Source organism: Engystomops pustulosus, chromosome 1 (genome assembly GCF_040894005.1).
Source record: "Engystomops pustulosus chromosome 1, aEngPut4.maternal, whole genome shotgun sequence".
NCBI classification, from domain to species: domain Eukaryota; kingdom Metazoa; phylum Chordata; class Amphibia; order Anura; family Leptodactylidae; genus Engystomops; species Engystomops pustulosus.
The window spans coordinates 125,617,846-125,636,677 of NC_092411.1; the positions used below are offsets into that span (position 1 = coordinate 125,617,846).

The following is an 18,832-nucleotide window of genomic DNA, read 5'->3' on the forward strand; positions in this document are numbered from 1 at the left end:
AACAGCTCTCATGGCAACCAATCAGCGGGCTCCAAAGATGTCATGGGGGGGGGGGAGGCTGTCCCTGATAGGACATCCAAGATGGAGGCACCCATATGCAGCACTGTTGGTTTGACCACTGCTTCTAACAGGTTAACTGCTTTGATTGGTGCTAGCACAAAGAGAGGCAATTACCGACAGGTGTAAGCTGTGTAGTACCTGCTGTATATGGAAAGGGATCGGTCCATAAGCCTTCTCCATACACCCTCTCACTACTGATCGGCGTTTATTTACTTTGGCTGGTTGTTTAATAAAATGTAAAATATCCTGAATGCCTCTCTTTTGCCCCTTTAGTCTGTTTAAGGAGAACACGACGGAAACAGAAAATAGAAGAGCATCACCTTCCATTCCCTATAGACTTCCATTCTGATATACTTCTTGTGGCTGCTTATATTTTCTGCTATTAATAAGGGAAGGTCTAATTGCTGAACACAAATATAAACTTAGCATGATAGTATCCAATTGCTAATTCCGTAAGGGTTTTCTATAGAGCGGTCACCACATTCACGACACAGACAGAGTTACAATTGAAGATAACAGCTCTATACAAAACACCATTATTGCCTCCATTAGTACAAAAAGGTGATTACACAACTTATGTACTTCCTCTCATCTTCATAAAGCATTGCTAGAACTAGAAAACTCTCAACAAAATGAATTGGCTCTAAAGCTGCTGTTGTTAACAGTGTTCAGGCAAGATGGCAGCACCCATAATTAAGAACACAAAATTAAATTTAAAAAGTTATCAGCAGAAAATACAAAAATATTTGTAAAAAGTAAAATTTATTTATTGTTTATATGCTTATATTAACTCTAAAATAAAATTGGAGATGCATTCGCTTGAAGGGTGGTACATGCAGCTATTTAAATTGAGCACTTGCTATACTCTACGTATTCAAGTATTGAATAATTATTCAATAATTATACACAATTATTATTTTTTTTTACATAAATGTGAATGCATTTTCATCTATCATAGGAACATATGTGCATTTGTTTATTTCCCTGATATTTTTGTAAAATGCTTATTGTTTATATACTGTTTTAATGTTACATGCATACCGTATGCTATTAACCCTTTCAGGACTCAGCCCTATTTAGTTTTTGTGGTTGTGTTTTTTACTCCCCTAATTCCTAAAGCTATAACTTTTTTTATTTTTCTGTTTAGAGTGATGTGTAAGGACTTGTTATCTGCGGGACATATTGTCCTTTTTAGTTACAATTTAAAATGCCATACAATGTACTAGAAATAGTGTTGTGAAATTGACATTTAAAACGCATTTGCACCATTTTCTTGTGGGCTCTGTTTTATGTCTTTCATTGTGCGCTCCAAATGACACCTCCTTTTATTTTTTGGGTCAATGTGATTATACTAAATTTATATAGGTTTTAGTAGATTTTAAAAATTGTAAATCTTTTGTACAAAAAATAAATTGCTATTTTGTCAAATTCTGAGGCCAATAACTTTTGCAGACGTTTGGTCTACAGACCTGTGTAAAGTGTCATTTTTTTGTGGGATGTGCTGATGTTTTAATTTATATCAATTTGGGACCTATATGACTGTTGGCGAAAAAGTGGTGATTGAGGTATTTGGGCACCATTTTCTGTCATGGTGTTCATGCCCAAGAATAATCTTTTTTAGATTTTGGATGTGGCGATACCTAACATGTTTATGATTTTTACAGTTAATTTATTTTTTATATCTATTCTAGAGAAAGAGGGGTCATTTAAACCATTCCTTTTTTTTATTATAGAATTTTTTTTTTACTATTATTTCAGACCTCTTAGGGTACTTTAGTCCTGGAGGGTCTGTATGCTTATACAGTAACTAGTGTATTTCAATTTTACTGCTATTCTCTAAAAGCCTACCATAGAGACTTTATGAGATATAATAGCCTCTATGAGACTGTAGACTGCCATGGCAACCGATTGGCACACTCTGAAGGCTTCAGATGGGGGCCACTGACGGGAGTGAGCTCTCTCCATACACCCCCGCAGCTCCCGACGTGATAGTACGTTGTGGTGCGCAGAGAGTTTAAATACTTGCTATATAATATACAATTATATCTCATTGTGCACTGGGTAATATTGTCAGTGGTTAACAAATCTTACTGAACATTCATGGACATTTATAGCTGCTTGTTTTGTCTCCTTAAGGTTTTGGATAAAGAACATCTTGCAGGTAACTGTAGAATTCTATTCCCTGTGGCTGGATAGATGGATGTCCAATATCTATATATAACTTGGCAAATAGTGAAGGTACACAGTAAGGCCTAAATATCTTGATCGTTGGATAAGCTTGTTATGACCAAAATATTTACTCAGGTTTTATTTTGCTTTTATGACAGGGTTGTTTTAGGCCCTTTTGGTGATTTCACCATTTTGGCATGCTGCATTTCAAAAAGGAAACAAATCTTTGTTTACTGCAAAATGGATCTTTTTTTTATGGGAGAATTAGAGGTTTTTGGGTAACTTTGTGGATATCTTTAACCCCTTAACGCTTAACACTTTTCACCTTCCTGACACGGCCCATTTTTTCAAATCTGCCCTGTGTCACTATAAGTGGTTATAACTTCGGAACGCTTTAACATATCCAAGTGATTTTAAAATAGTTTTCTCGTGACACATTGTACTTCAGGTTATTTGAAAAATTTTGGTGGTATGTTTTGCATTTATTTATGAGAAAATCAGATATTTGGTGAAAATTTGGAAAAATTTTTGATTTTTGAACTTCAAAATGTTCTACTTTTTCCATACATAGTCATAACCGCAAAAAAACGTAATAACTAACATTCACTAAATGTCTAATTTATGTGGACATGGTTTTTTTATGCATACTCTTATTTTTGTAGGATGTTATGGGCCTTTGAACGTTAGGTGCGATTTTTCACATTTTCATAAAAAATCCTGCTATTGAGGGACCTGCTCAGGTTTCAAATCACTTTGAGAGACCTAAATAAAAGTAAAACCCCATAAATTACCCCATTATAGAAACTACGCCCCTCAACGTACGTGAAACAACTTTTATGAAGTTTGTTAACCCTTTAAATGTTTTACAGGGGTTAAAACAAAATCAGATGCAATTTTGAAAGTAAAATTTTTTTGGCTAAATTAATATGTTTTTCAAAAAATGTACAAATTCTCAGTGGATAAAATACCAAAACGCTCCACAAAATTTGATACCCAATCTCTTCCGTGTATAATAATACCCCATATGTGGTGGTAACCTGCTGTATGGGCACACGCCAGGGCATCGAAGGGGAGCTGCGCCATTCAGAGCAGATTATGCATTGTCAATTTTTATTGGCTATACAATCTTTATTTTTTTGGCAATTTGGACATATAAGGGCTTATTTTCTGCGACATGAGATGCACTTTACAAATACTTCATTTTAGTGGGTCATTAGCTTATGATTTTATTAACTCTTGAATGTATGGGTGAAAAGAAAATTGTCAATTTTGGTTTACTTTCTTTTCGTATTTTTTGGGGGTCGTACACCGTACACTAAAAATATTATATTATCTTCATTCTATAGGTCACTACGATTACGGTGATACCTCATTTATATAGTTTTTCATTTATTTTTACAATTTTACTGGATAAAAACTAATATAGAGGAAATCTCATTTGTTTTTGCATCGCCATCTTTTCGGAGACGTAACTTTAATATTTTTTGGTTGACAGAGCTAGTTTAGGGCTTATTTTTTACGTGTTGAGTTCAGTGGTACCATTTTTGCGCACATAACTTTTTTTGATCACTTTTTAGAACATTTTTGTGTAGAGATTTTATGAAAAATGTACATTTTTGGCGTGTTTTTCGGGTTTTGTTTTTACGGCGTTCACCGAGCGGGTCCAGTAATGTTATTGTACGGATTGTTACGGACGCGGCGATACCAAATATGTGGTTTTTTTTGGCGATTTTGTGTTTTTTTCACTTTATTGCATGTGTATAGGGAATATTTGTGTTTAGGGGACTCTAACTTTATTTAATTAATTATTTTTATTAAAAAATTATTTTATGTAATGTTTTTAACATTTTTATTAACTTTTACAGGTTAGCTTGAACAAGTGATCCACTGATGCGCATGCGCAGTGTGTTACAGCCGGGTCCTGTCAGAAGGCAGGGACCCGGCTACAGGAAGGAGGATCGCGCAGCCCCGGGCACCGGCAGTCCCGGGGCTGTGATTGGAGCAGCGGACCCCCCGGTAAGCGCCGCGGGGGGGTCCGATTCTTCTGAAATGCCCCTTGCACACCGCGGTCAGCGCGACCGCGGCATGTTAGGGGTTAACACCCGCGATCGGAGAAATCTCCGATCGCGGGTGTTAGAGGCAGGTGTCGGCTATAATATATAGCCGACACCCGCAGCTTCTGGCCCCGGCTCCGTTCAGGAGCCGGGGCCAGAAGCTTGACGTAATAGTACTGCATTTTGCGGGAACGCACCTCCCGCCATGCAGTACTATTACGTCAAATGTCGGGAAGGGGTTAAAGGTAAATTTGAAAAAAAATTATGGGAAATTAAATTGTGTAATTATGTCATCACCAAAATAAAAGGTCCTATATTAGTATTAAATAGCTCTCACTGCTTTTGCTTTAGATCCAGCCTATTGGAAGATAATTATAAATGTTGTTTTGTTTTTTGTTATATCAACACCTTGAGGACTTGGTCTGTTTCGGTATTCAGAGCAAAGAATTGTTTTCAATCTCAACTTACGCAAGACAAATTTTCTTTATTTTTCATTTAAGGGAACCTGTCACCAGGGTCCTCATTTTCACTAAAGACAGGTTGCAAAAACCAGTCACACCTGCATTGCAAATATGACTTTCTGCTTTCTACAAATTATATTGTAAAGCATTTGCATTACAATATAATTGTGTGTTATATGTTACATTGCACCCTGACAGAATATTGTCCTAGGGGTTGGGCTTTGGTTTGGATGCATTTTAAAAAAACAACACATGACCTGAATGTGCTACAGACTGCTCAGCTCTTGGCCCCCACCTTTATGCTCCTGTACAACTCCTCCCTCCCCCACTGTTGTCAGCTCACCAGGCTATCACCTCTGTGAAGGAGCAGGAAGTAGGAGCTGTATAGGAGCACAAAGGTGGGGGGTGAGAGCTGAGCAGTCTGCAGCACAGACAAGTTACATGTTGTTTTTTTTTAAATACATCCAAACCAAAGCCCAACCCATGGTATTACACAGAGGATTCTGTCAGGGTGCAAGGTAAGTTATAACACACAATTATGTTATATTGCAAATGCTTAGAGAAAGCAGAAAGGCGGATGGGGAATGCAGCTGTAATAAGCTTCTGTAATCTGTCTTTAGTGAAAATGAGGTCCTGGTCCGTTTAATAACATAAATATAAGCATATGGGGCGTGGTAACAGTTGTATTTTCCAATGGCTTCATTTTTAGAGTAAAAAAACATACTTATAAATGTTTATTAACTCTTTCCTGTGAAGGGATATTAAATTTTTTTAATTAAAATGTTTACACAATTTATCCTATACAGTAGTATAAAATATATCCTTTAACCAGTTCCTTACTGCTATATGACTATATATGCTTTAATGCAGTAAGGACTGTATAGAGAGGGCAGATAGGCTGAGCCTTCTCAATACAGGGCAGTTTCAGTTGTTTAATACAGCAGACACCTTCTGTTAACTGCCTTGATTGGTTCTGGCACTGATTGCGGAAGTTAACCTGTTAAGTGTCAAAACTGGCCTGACTGCAGCACCTAAAGGGGTGCAATACAGTTGTATTGCAGTATATTGTATAAGTGATCATCAAAAAAAAATTTAACTGTGCAAATGTCTGAACTGTTACCTTTTTGTCATTTTGCAACCCAGAAATATTTACATAAAACTAATTAAAAAGGTCACATAGGTCCGAAATTCATTACCAAAAAATGACACTTTACACAACTCATAAAGACATGACAAAACTGTATATATTTGACATTTCTTTGATAGTACTGAACCAAAGAATAAATTAAGTGGACTGCACAGAAAACATGTAAAACAAAGCCCATAGCAAAATGGCATAACTGTGTCTTTTATTCATTTTAGCACATTTGGAATTTCTTTCCAGCCACCAAGAAGTACAATCTGTCTTGAAAAAAACAAGTCCTTCTATGGCTCTGTATACAGATATTGCTTGTGGAATGAGGTGAGTAAAAAGCAGAAACACAAAAATGGAAAAAGGCCTGGGAAATTATTCTGTAGGTGCGAAAATTTATATGCATTCTTATGTTGTACTATTTTAGATTAAGAAAAACACCAAGAAGAATTATTTTTACACTGACATTAAGCCTATTTCAGCTAGCCTACAGTCATTATAGGCCATAGTTGACAATCCATGTCACCCTGCTATTAGGCTGTGGATGCCATGGGGATGACAGAAGGAATAGCAATGTAGTGGAATTGACAAAAAAAAATGCAACAAAACCATTTTCTAGTGGTCTTTGTGTTGTTTGTATCACATAGTGAAAACCGTAAAAACATCTCCATTATTGACACCCATAAGTGTTTCATAGTTCAGCATCAGACCTGTGTAAGGAGTCATTTTTCGAAGGAACAAGCTGACATTTTCATTGACATCAAAACTTGAAACACTTTTAATTACAACTTTTATGGATAGCAAAAATATTAAAATTGTTTTTAGAATGGAGTTTACCATATGGAAAATCATTTATATATTTTAAAACAATAGGGATTTTGAGATGTGGAGTAGCTAAAATACGTATACCGTATATACTCGTGTATAAGCTGAGTTTTTCAGCACAAAAAATGTGCTGAAAAACGACCCCTCAGCTTATACACGAGTCATACAGTCTTTAAAAAATAATAAACTTATATACTCACCCTCCGGTGGGCCCGACCAGCAGCGCTGCTCCCCCGATGTCCGCGCGGGTCCTCTTCTGGCTTCGGCGCCCGTCTTCTGTCTTCACTAACTTCATGCCGGGCGCCGCCATGTTTTTCCTCCAGGCGGCGGCTAGTATGACGTCAGCAGCGGCGCGTCATACTAGGCGCCGTCCAGTGGAGAACAATGGCGGCACCCGGCTCGAAGTTAGTGAAGACTGAAGACGGGCGCCGAAGCCAGAAGAGGACCCGCGCGGACATCGGGGGAGCAGCGCTGCAGGTCGGGCCCACCGGAGGGTGAGTATATAAGTTTATTATTTTCTTTTAATGCTGGGCTGGCTGTATATTACTGGGGGCAGTGCTGTATACTACTGGGGGCAGTGCTGTATACTACTGGGGGCAGTGCTGTATACTACTGGGGGCAGGCTGTATACTACTGGGGGCAGTGCTGTATATTACTGGGGGCAGGCTGTATACCACTGGGGGCAGGCTGTATACTACTGGGGGCAGGCTGTATACTATTGGGGGCAGTGCTGTATACTACTGGGGACTGGCTGTATACTACTGGGGACTGGCTGTATACTACTGGGGGCAAGCTGTATACTACTGGGGGCAGGCTGTATACTACTGGGGGCAGTGCTGTATACTACTGGGGACTGGTTGTATACTACTGGGGGCAGTCCTGTATACTACTGGGGACTGGCTGTATACTACTGGGAGCAGGCTTTATACTACTGGGGGCAGGCTGTATACTACTGGGGGCAGTGCTGTATACTACTGGGGACTGGCTGTATACTACTCGGGGCAGTGCTGTATACTACTGGGGGCAGGCTATATGCTACTGGGGGCAGGCTGTATACATACTGGGGGGGTCTGTGACTAATGCATTTCCCACCCTCGGCTTATACTCGAGTCAATAGGTTTTCCCAGTTTTTGATGGTAAAATTAGGGGTCTCGGCTTATACTTGGGTCGGCTTATACTCGAGTACATACAGTAATTTTGTTTCTTTATAAATGTGTTCTAGGGAACGAGGGGTAATTTCATTTTCACAATTTATTTTTCCTTTTTTTTTAAATCACCTAGGGTGCTTGAACCTTAGGGGGTTTGATCACTTATACAGTACACTGTATTGCTTTACATTTCCATTGCATCTTTTCTCCACTGGCTGTAGTAGAAAGTGCAGAGAAAGGCCTTATGCACGGCTGGGTGCTGAGCCGAGATATAAACAGGGCCGGGCGTGCACAGTTTGCTTACCACACCATGACCTTGCACAACAGATCTCTATGGGGGTTGTGAGATGAAGTTAACTGCAGTCATCTGCTGTATTATGCAGGAGACACCTCTGCTAAATGAAGAGGGCTAAAGCTGTAGGTCCTCCCCATACATCCTTTACAGCACCTTTAAAAAAATTAAATACCGTAGTTGGCAAAAAGTGCCATCTTACTTAAAAAGTTAAAAAGTTGGTATTCATTGTGAGAACAATATTTTAGGTCTCTAAATGCAACATACAAAAATTTTGTGGAGAATGTAATTAAATAAATCTGATTAGCCAACAACCCTTTAACTTGGGAGCTTACTACATAACTCAATAGACAAAAGTAAATTTAGTACAGAAGTAAAAACTGACATTGGGATCTTTTTTTCCCAAAATGAAAGAAGGCATTGGTTTCCTGCATAAGTTCAAATTATCGAGTTGAATATATAATTATATGCACTAAACCCATGAGATCCCCCTTGTGGTGGTTGCAAATTATAAAGATTTTTTCACAAGAGATTTGGTATTCTGTATCAGTAAAACAGAAAAGCAACTGATAAGTTATCACAAAAATATTTTTTTTTAAAGATGCAAACATTCAGGCTAAAGTTTTATTTTATGGTGTTGTAAATCGTAAATTTGTCAGTAGATCTACGGATTAAAAAAGAATTCTGTATATATATATTGGGCGGAAATAACATAGCTTGTTCCTGGAGCATGGCGTGACTATTTATTCCCTTATTCCTCTATGCCAAGTGGGTGTGGCTAGGGCCATGCTGGGGCACTAGCTATATAGCCTATGCTACTTTCTGGGGCAGGCTATAGTGCTCTTAGGGCTCATTCACAGGACTGTCGGGGTAACGAATGTACAGCCGGAAGCTTGATGGCTATGGCGAATGGGCTCGGTAAGCAACAAGTGCTCACCATTCCGACCCGTAGCCGCAAAAATATAGAGCCTGCTCTATCTTTGGCTGTATTTTCTATGGAGAGGGGCGCTTACCCCCTCCTTCTCTCCCGTCCAGTGGCATGTGCTCGCCGTTAGTGTGATTGTAGCCTTAGTATATCCAGCGCTTGATACATCCCACCCCCATTGTTTTTTGCATCCACTGTATGCCAAAATAGTATTCTTATGCTTTTTATTCACTGTGTAGGAAAGCATAGTCTTGTGTGATTTTCTGTAATGACTGGAAATTCATCTGTGTGTTCATATAACGGAATATATTGTAGCCTTCTGACATATACCTCTGAGTAAGCCCCAAAACTAGATGTGAACAGAAGCAAAGGTAATGCTTTATTATAGCATCTTGCAATTTGACACCTTTGCATAACACAGCCATTATTCCACAACTGCATGTCTATGACAAATCATTTACTTTCTTTACCAAAATGGTAAATTATTGCACTTTTATAATTTTCCACAGAAAATCAGAAGATGTCAGAATACTGTCCATTTTATTAATTCATTCAATTTTTTGAAAGATTGAGCAATAGGATTCTGCCATGTTCAAATACGTTTGCATGTAAAATGCTTCACATTCCATAGGTTAAAGCATTCATAGCTTATCATGTCTCCTACTATATGTTTGTATTGTAATGATTATTATTTTTTAATGACCAAAGCCAAACTTTTCTATTTATGCTTTGGAAATGTAATATATGTCAATAATCTTTCCTGTAATACTCACATTGGTACTTACATCTTATCACGTAACTACAAATTATGTATTCATTTGAAAGGGTCAAATATGTATCCAGCTACAATGTTCTATCCATACCACCATTTTTTGCAGTATGTCTTTCGTTGAGTGCATTTTTGTTACTGTTTTCAGTAGTGTGGATGTGCCCTTACAGTTAAGGTAGACTTAATTGCAATAATAATTTCTATATTAGAATCTATTGTATAGGCATGTCAGTAGAATGTGTATGTATTGTGTACACTATAAAAATTTACTTTGTATGATGAAGCTGTGTTACATGTGACCATGTTTATATTTTACGGATTCCTGACCACACACATGTTCCATTACAGTGTCATGTGTGCCAACAAAATTATACTATCATTTCATATTTGATCTTTTGGAAAGAGCTAGCTACCAGTAACAATTTATTTTGATATTGTTGTTTCATGATTTTTAAATTTGAGAATGTTTTTAACAATTTGACATGGAAAGTGACCAAAATTTTTCAACATAAAGACTAATTTTTTCCTTATATTTTTACACATTTTAGTTATATTTCAGCAGCCCGTTTTCCAATGCTGTAAATTTATCTGCCCAAGATGACTGAGCCAATCATTCGAAAAAGACGTTTGAAAGAGGATTGATAATTGAGAGTCCTGCCTACAGTTGAAAGACAGTCTTCTTTTATTTCGATAATAAAAAGAGATGGGCTGGATAGATGGTTGATTAAAATTTACTCACGTTCCAGAGTAAAGTTTTATGCTGAGGCTTTTATTCTGACTAAGTGCTACAGTTAAAGTTATCATTTTCCTGCCAAGACTCCATATTCATTTTATTATTCCACATTTTAACTGAAATTTCTGCACAGTTGTTTTGGGAATTTATAGGTTTTATATTGAAACTATTATTTTATTCTGGCACATAAGACAAAATATTGTGAATGAAGGTAACAATGAATGTAATGGATATTCAAGATTGTTAATACAAAATGTGAAATTTATGATGTCATGTGAGTGACGGCAAGCAATATGAACATAAATACATAAAAATAACCATAATGTTACCTGTGTTTTTTTGTCCGGCTGTGAATTTTACATATTAAAATATAGTGTCTAACAGCTTATAGTAACTCATTAAATATTTCACATTGTTCTATCTTTTACAATAATATCAATATCTGCTATTAGATGTATATAAATCATATCATTCATAAATGTATTGAAAAATAAAACAAAATAAAAGCTGCTGATCATCTGAACACATCATCATGCTTCAACATCCACTCAGTTCATGTTTTGTGCAAGCAGACTTTATCCTCTTTATATTTATTAACAGCATTATATATTTAGATCATTTCTTATTTCCATTACGGCAAATGCAGTAAATCTCAGTTCAGTCAGATGAGACAATAGCTTATTAGCATGTATGTACAGGGTTAGAGCTTGGGTTACTTGTTATAGAAAACAATGGAAAAGTTTTTAGGTTGAATCAGATAATAAGGCACTCTATTTTACCATCATCTATCTGATGTTTACTGATAAGCTGCAGTTCACTATACTTTTACTAATTTAAATTCACGGTTAAATAAATTATCATTCTAGCCCTGTGCACATTCATAGTAAGATGTTTAGCATCTCCTTACAAATAGTACAAAGGGAATTTGAAAAACAGAATGAAATACTAAATATGGTTCAAATATGTAAGTATTGTAAACATAAAAAAAAATTTATTGCAACTTAGCCCTCCCAAAAATTAAGGTCTCAAGTCGAAAGGGAGAAATAAGAAAAATTGTGGTTTTCGGAATTAAAGAAAGAAAATGTGAAAAATTGTGCTATCCTTTAGAGCATTTTTTGGTATACTCTTTATGCTATTCATCTATAATAGCATCTTTGTGTACCATCTGTATTTCCTCCATAAAAAATAGCATTAATACTTATAATCCCCCACATGCTACCCCTACTTATTACATTCTTTTTGTTTGACCACTTTAGATTTGCTGTATATATCAGGAAAGTACTGTGTAAGCAGAAGTGGGTAGAACGGCCATCTGTATTTTTATATGCCACATTTTATGCAACCGGATTTAAAAATATATATCCTTTAATAGGCTTAGCACTGTTTCACACAATGTCCAATACTGTTAGGAACAGAGCTCAGATAAAGTCATTATATAGTATATGGGCCACTCTCCTTTTAATCTAGGGATGTTGTTGCTTATTTTGCGGCATCAGGGCTGTTCAATCATGTTTTTCATGTATATGAATTGGTTTAGTATTTTGGTAATGTGTAAAGAAAAGTACTTGAATTTTAATAGCTCTCAGGCTTTCGTCACAATGGTGATTTTATTTTTTGTAGTGGAACATGAAGCTGTAAGTAACCTGCAGACGTTAGAGCTAAACCAGATTACAGAGCTTTGTGGCATATAGATACAATGCTTTGTGTTTTTTTTGTTGATTCCATAGCACATTAATTGCTCACCACAGCAACAAATTGCCCGTGTGAAAATGGCCTTAGTCAACATGCTTCTGTACAAGAATGACTGCACTGTGTGAATAGGCTGCAGATGCTGTTCTACAGACTCTCAGCTGTGGAGGATGGAGTAGTCATTTCACAGATGGTGAAGCAGCTATGAGGACCAAAACATTCAAGTGTTTATGTGAAAGTTCATAGGGATTCCCGACTTGTCTGATGAGAAAAATATTAGCTTAAATGTTTAATGTAAAAACTATTTGTTTCTAAGACCATTCCTTTATATATAACTATATATGGTTGTAAAATTTTCAAAGTGATTGAAAATTAACGCTTTGTATCTATGAAAATCTATATAACAAATGAGCATTTTCTATAGTACTGATGAATTATCACAGAATGGAGCAGAATGGAACTGACTGGAAGATTGTGTCAGATAACTTATTTGCTCATTTATATAAAATACAGAAAAATCTGACATTTATGAATAACTATTTTGATATGGTTGGCTATTGAATACTGTTATTGTTCAATTATTTCACCACGTTTAATATTTCTACCATGAAGAGAAAATGCAAACAGCTGCTGTATATATGATAACAATTATTTTTCACGTCTATATGGCATCAGCTTTTTTTTTGCAGACCTGCAGACTTCTTTTTGAAAAAAATAGTATAGTCTATAATTTTTTTTCAACAGGCCATGGATCCATTAAAAAAGCTGACATGTGAAAAACATTTCAGTATAGTGTCAGTATGGTAATCGAGAAAAAAAATTTAGCATTCTGAAGAAAGATTCTTAATTGTTCTCAGGATAACAAAATAACACATTCTCTAATTTAATGTTATTAACAAAAATACTGCATTTCACAGATATAATTCCAACCAGTCTCTATCAGTCCTAGTGTATACAATTTTGGTTGCCTCTGGACCCAAACCTAGATCTTTTGAGTTCGGGTGGGCAGGCATCTTGTTCTTCTATCGGACACCGGGCTGAGCTCCTCTCTGCACTCTGCAGTGACCCATACCCTTGCATTCCAAGACAAACGCACACAGACACACACAATGACTTCCCGCAGGCAAACAACACATCACATCATGAGGAGAGTAAAGCTACAGACAGATAAGAACTTTATTCAGGGGAGGGGGAGGGAGGTATATAGCAGAACTATGTGTGTTATAGGTGAGTTAGCAGAGCTGAGAGTGTCATTGTGTGTTATACCATCTTGTGGATCTCATCATCTCATCTCTGATCTGCTTCATCTATCTTTCTATGTGTCAGATACAAGTACAATCTTCAGAAGCTAAATTAGATTGTATATAAACCTGTAGCCTGATAATCTAACCACACAGAATGAGAGAAACCATTAAGTATCTGCTTAGAGAGTCCCCACCCACACTCTGGAATTTTACACTGATCATCACTTAGTTATACGAGCTAAAACAGCAATAAAATGGAATAAAATTGTCAAGTAAGGGGTTAAAAATGATCTTTATTGTGTGAACATCACTAGTGGATTGAAATTTGAGACATTTCTTTCACGGGCAAACCCTATTAAGGAAAGCCACCGCAAGTTGTTGCAGTGGTCCTTTAGAGAGATAGGGCTTTCAAAGATGACGGCCAATTCACGATATCATCTAACTGAAAAATCTTCAGTCTTCTTGGGGACATGTTTCAAAAAGGTTCAGTGTAATATTCTTGTGCATTTCTCTGCCATCTAAACTATTAATAATGGTTAGGTCACCAGTTTTATGTTTCATCTTAAGGCCCAATAATGATATTTGGTTCAAACTGTTATTTTAATAGGCTTTTATGATGCAGTTAATTTTCTGGGGGTTTGTTGTAATGGTAATATCACCAAGGAAACTTCAGTGTTTATTGAAAACGACACAGGTGATACAGGACGCCGACATGCGGCAAGGCGACGGGCCGTTTCGCGCTAAGCAGCGCTTTCTCTAGCCTCTGACGTCATCCTTCCGGGGCGTGCGTGTTTTAAGCGCTGGCCCCGGGAGGTTGTCATGGATACACAGCAACAAGACATACAGGTGCATAATCATTACTAAATGTGACTAAGCTAACAATAGGTTAAAAACAAAGGCAAATGGGGGAATGCATTACACGAACAGTTAATACTTTAAAGGTGAGACTGTAATGGCTGAATTAGGTGTATGCGGGGGGGCAAGTTATGTATCCGCGTAAACCATAGAAGGTTACAGGAAGACGCTAAGATCATTTCGATCATTCAGTCCTAAAGCGCCCATAGCATTACATCTAAGAATCCATTTGGCTTCACGGCGTAAAAGGGATTTTTGGCGGTCTCCGCCTCTTGGATTGTTGTCTACCCTCTCTATGCCCGCGAAGCGGAGTGAATTTGAGTCATTGGGGTGACAAAGCCTCATATGCTCGATCAGCCTCGGGCAGCCATTCCCGGTCTCAATAGAATTAAGATGTTCTCTAACTCGTACGAACATGTTTCTGATTGTTTTACCGATGTAAAATCTATTACAAGGACAGAAAAGGGCATACACTATGAACGTCGTTCTACAGGTAATGAAACTTTTCACGTCAACCGTCACACCTCCTTAGTCACATTTAGTAATGATTATGCACCTGTATGTCTTGTTGCTGTGTATCCATGACAACCTCCCGGGGCCAGCGCTTAAAACACGCACGCCCCGGAAGGATGACGTCAGAGGCTAGAGAAAGCGCTGCTTAGCGCGAAACGGCCCGTCGCCTTGCCGCATGTCGGCGTCCTGTATCACCTGTGTCGTTTTCAATAAACACTGAAGTTTCCTTGGTGAGTGCCGCAACTTTTCTTCTATTTACCTACTTAAGACTACTTCACTGCTCTGCCGAGCACCACCTGTGACTTCAACATTACTGCCTTAGATGCCAAAACGCAACTCCAGGACTACCGTGGTCCAACCGTGTCACGAGGTATATAGGGGTAGTGCCAGACCCACTGTTTCTCTTTGTGTATGACGTAATGGTAATATATTGCCATTTATTTTATTTGGTGAAAATGTCTCTAACCTTTAAATAAAATTTGCGTTCTCGTCCTAATGTATGTAAACCATGACCATTGAACCATTGAATGTACAGCACCAAGGAATTAATGGTGCTGTATAAATAAATGGAATACACAATAAAATATAAAAGAAGCTTGGACATTGTAGAGGATTGTATATTGTTGCTTTAAAGTAACCTAATGGTGATGGTGGTGGAGAGGTCTTGTCAGACACCAGCACTGGGAACTGGGCAAGTGCCGGAGCCCTGAGCTGCTGGGGGGCCCACATGAGGCTGTACATAAGGAATCCTTGAATGTGAGGTGGGCTGTATCTAATGAATCCATAGGGGGTGAGGAGGGCTTTATATAAAATTACTATGAGAGTATCAGATTACTTAAAGTGATTTCCCATGAAAGAAAGTTTTCAAATTTTAATCCTCTAATTTTAGAGAGTGCAAGGGCGGACTCTCTAAGCAGACACTTCATGATCCTTCTGTGCTATGAAATGCTGTGTGCTAACAATGTGCTTAGATCATCAGGGTACAGATTTATCTACACTTTTGTTTAGCTTCTGAACATTCACTAGTATCTGACACATAGAAAAAGAGAGATGAGGCAGAGTTGAGAGATGATGAGATTTATGAGACGAATATATAACACAATGACACTCTTAGCTCTTCTAACTCTGCTATATGCCTCCCTCCTGGATACAGACCTTATTTGTCTATAGCTTCTAGAGTTAGTCTCTCTACACTGCTACTTGCTGGCAGGAAGTGCCTGTGTCTGAGCTTGTCTAGTAATGCAGTGGTGGAATATCAGGATGTAGAGAGCACTGCAATGTGCAGACAAGACAAGCTATTCGTGAGAAGAATATGACCATAGTCAGAATATTTACGGTTGGATCCAGGAGCAACCAAAATTGTAAACACCGGGACTGATAAAGACAGCTTGGAATATTTGTGAAATGCTGTATTTTTGTTAATAATGGTGAATTAGAGAATGTGTTATTTTGTTATCCTGTGTATATTTAAGAATTGCATATTCATGGGAATACCCCTTTAATGAAGAACTCATGTACTTTGCCCAAAACCAAGCTTTTGACTGATATATTCATGTGTATGATAAAGTACTGAAATTAAAATGTAAGTAAATATCTCTTATGTGATGTATAAAGACTTGGAAATATAAGTTGACTTAGAAAATCATTCCTTTATTTTTAGTGTTGAACTTTTTTTTTAGTATCTACAGAAGTACTGACAGCTAGATAAGTAACAGCTGGATAACATGATTACTCTTCCACTAGTCACTACAACCACAACTGTACAGTTATTAATATAGTCAATTAAAACCCAAGCCGATAGCTTGCATACTCCTTTAAAGCCCTCCTGCCATATGAAGAACAAAGTAATATTGATTTATATCAGACAGACTGCACAATGTGTTTTTGCTTGGCATGAAAAACATCTGCTGACTAATCTCTGCTCAAATGTAGACCAACAGTGACATCTGATGGCTGCCAAGACATGCATGCAATATGGGATTGAAGAGCTTCTCCATCTTATCAGGTGGATTTTATCGATACACAGCAACAGTACAATGTGATTTTAAATCTCCAAGACTATACTAGGGTCTGTCTTGTTACTATTTATGTTGCTGGTACTTGTTTTTAAGCAATTAAAAATAAGGAAAGTTTTACGTATGTCTGCAAAATTATGTTATATTGAATCCAAGTACTGCATAGGTTCTCGATTTTTAATGCATGGGAATCTGTTGAAGCTTTTGTGAACAACATAAATATTCTTTCGAGAAGAGTGATCTCCCTCTATTAGGACATTTACAAATTAATCTTTATGCATATCATGTTCAAGTGCTTTGGGAAGCATCACCAAAGCTTCTTCGGTCCTTGGGGCTCTGGCTCTTACACTTGCACTTTTCCCTTTTCTCCCTGCTTCCTCTGCATTTCTAGAAAGATGGTAAATCCCTTGTGATGTTATACAGAAAATTCAATGCATGGTATTCTTTCTCAGTGAATGTGATGGAAACTGTATTGCTATAGTATGTTATTAAATGTTGGAGGAGTTAAAAAGCTTTGAGCCTTTACAGCCGTATCACTTGACAATTGACCACTGCTCCCACTTGGCTGCAGCAAAAACATGTGATTATTGTTCTTGTCTTGTACCATTTTATTATTTTATTTAATGAAAATGGAAAGTTACTTTTAGTTACCATTAATGTCCCTATTTATAAAATAAAATGATCTAGTCCCTTCTAAGAATATACATTTTAGTACATTTCAACATAATGGTGCAGGTAAACCAGACTGTTATCATCAGACCAGTACTGTGCAAAGTTGGACAGGATTTGTAGTAACCATTGCACACCCTACACATGCCATAATTGAGTGATAGGTCACTTTACGAAGTTATAATAAAACAGCAATGATATTATGACATTACAGGCAGTCCCCGGGTTACATACAAGATGGGGTCTGTAGGTTTGTTCTTAAGTTGAATTTGTATGTAAGTCGGAACTGTATATTTTATCATTGTAATCCCAGCCAGAACTTTTTTGGTCTCTGTGACAGTTGGATTTTAAAAATGTTGGGTTGTCATAAGAATCAGGATTAACACTAAAGCTTCATTACAGACACCTGTGATAACTGTTACAGCTGATCATTGTAGCCTAGGACTAAAGTAGAATAAATTACCAATATCCAGAGGTCCGTTTGTAACTAGGGGTCGTATGTAAGTCGAGTGTTCTTAAATAGGGGACCGCCTTTACTCCGAATCAATATATTTTATATTTTCTCACATAAAACAGAGGAAATGGTTATTGTATTGACATAAAATTACTTAAAACATTATATTGTCTAAAAAGTGGTACAGTTATAACTGTAGTTTCTAATAATTTCCCCTGCTGTATCACCTGATGTTTCCATTGTTCATAACCCTAATTATAAAAAAAAAGTTCACTGGTGCTATATTTTGTTTTTGACTCCATAAACCAGGTTAGCAAACCGTTGACTTCTCCCAGCCGTGACTTATAGCCGCATAATATAACCACACATATTTCATTAGCTCCTTTCAACACATTCCCACACTGTGCCCTAAAAATATCACAGTCATTAACAATGTCCTTCACTGTGCTCCAATATTAAATATACCTCACACAACTGATTTTGCAGTTCACCCCACACATAACATTCCCCCTCACAACACAACATACCCCTTTAGTATAACTTATAGCACCCTATATATATTTCTATATAAACCATTTTCTAAATGTAAAGGTGTGTAGTCATATGTGAATGTATTCTAACATTAGTAAAATAGAAGTATTTTAAGCTTATGTCATACATTGTTTTTATATTCTAATGCACAGAATAAAAATGTAAATGAGAAAAATGAAAAAAAAAAAAACATTGGTCAACATTAGAGAACACTTTTAACTACTTGCAAGTTATTGGGGTTAATATGGCACCTGGTCCTAATTTAATTTATTATCTGACTAACCGTATTTAAGT

General features: G+C 37.1%; 1 protein-coding gene and 1 long non-coding RNA gene across 13 annotated transcripts in view; one reads left to right on the forward strand and one right to left on the reverse strand.

Moving 5' to 3' along the window:
- Nucleotides 1–10,981, forward strand: part of LOC140133103 (uncharacterized) — a 28,172-nt gene extending 17,191 nt beyond the window's left edge. For 5 of the 9 annotated variants that reach the window (XR_011855793.1, XR_011855791.1, XR_011855799.1 and 2 more), the window contains 2 exons: nucleotides 6,107–6,206; nucleotides 10,384–10,981. This is a non-coding gene — a long non-coding RNA (uncharacterized lncRNA). Of the gene's footprint in view, nucleotides 1–2,196; nucleotides 2,299–6,106; nucleotides 6,207–10,383 lie in introns of all 9 variants that reach the window. The other 4 variants (XR_011855792.1, XR_011855801.1, XR_011855795.1 and 1 more) reach the window with 2 other exon arrangements.
- NFIB (nuclear factor I B) overlaps nucleotides 1–18,832 on the reverse strand; it is a 293,295-nt gene that overhangs the window by 186,425 nt on the left and 88,038 nt on the right. The window lies entirely within an intron of this gene.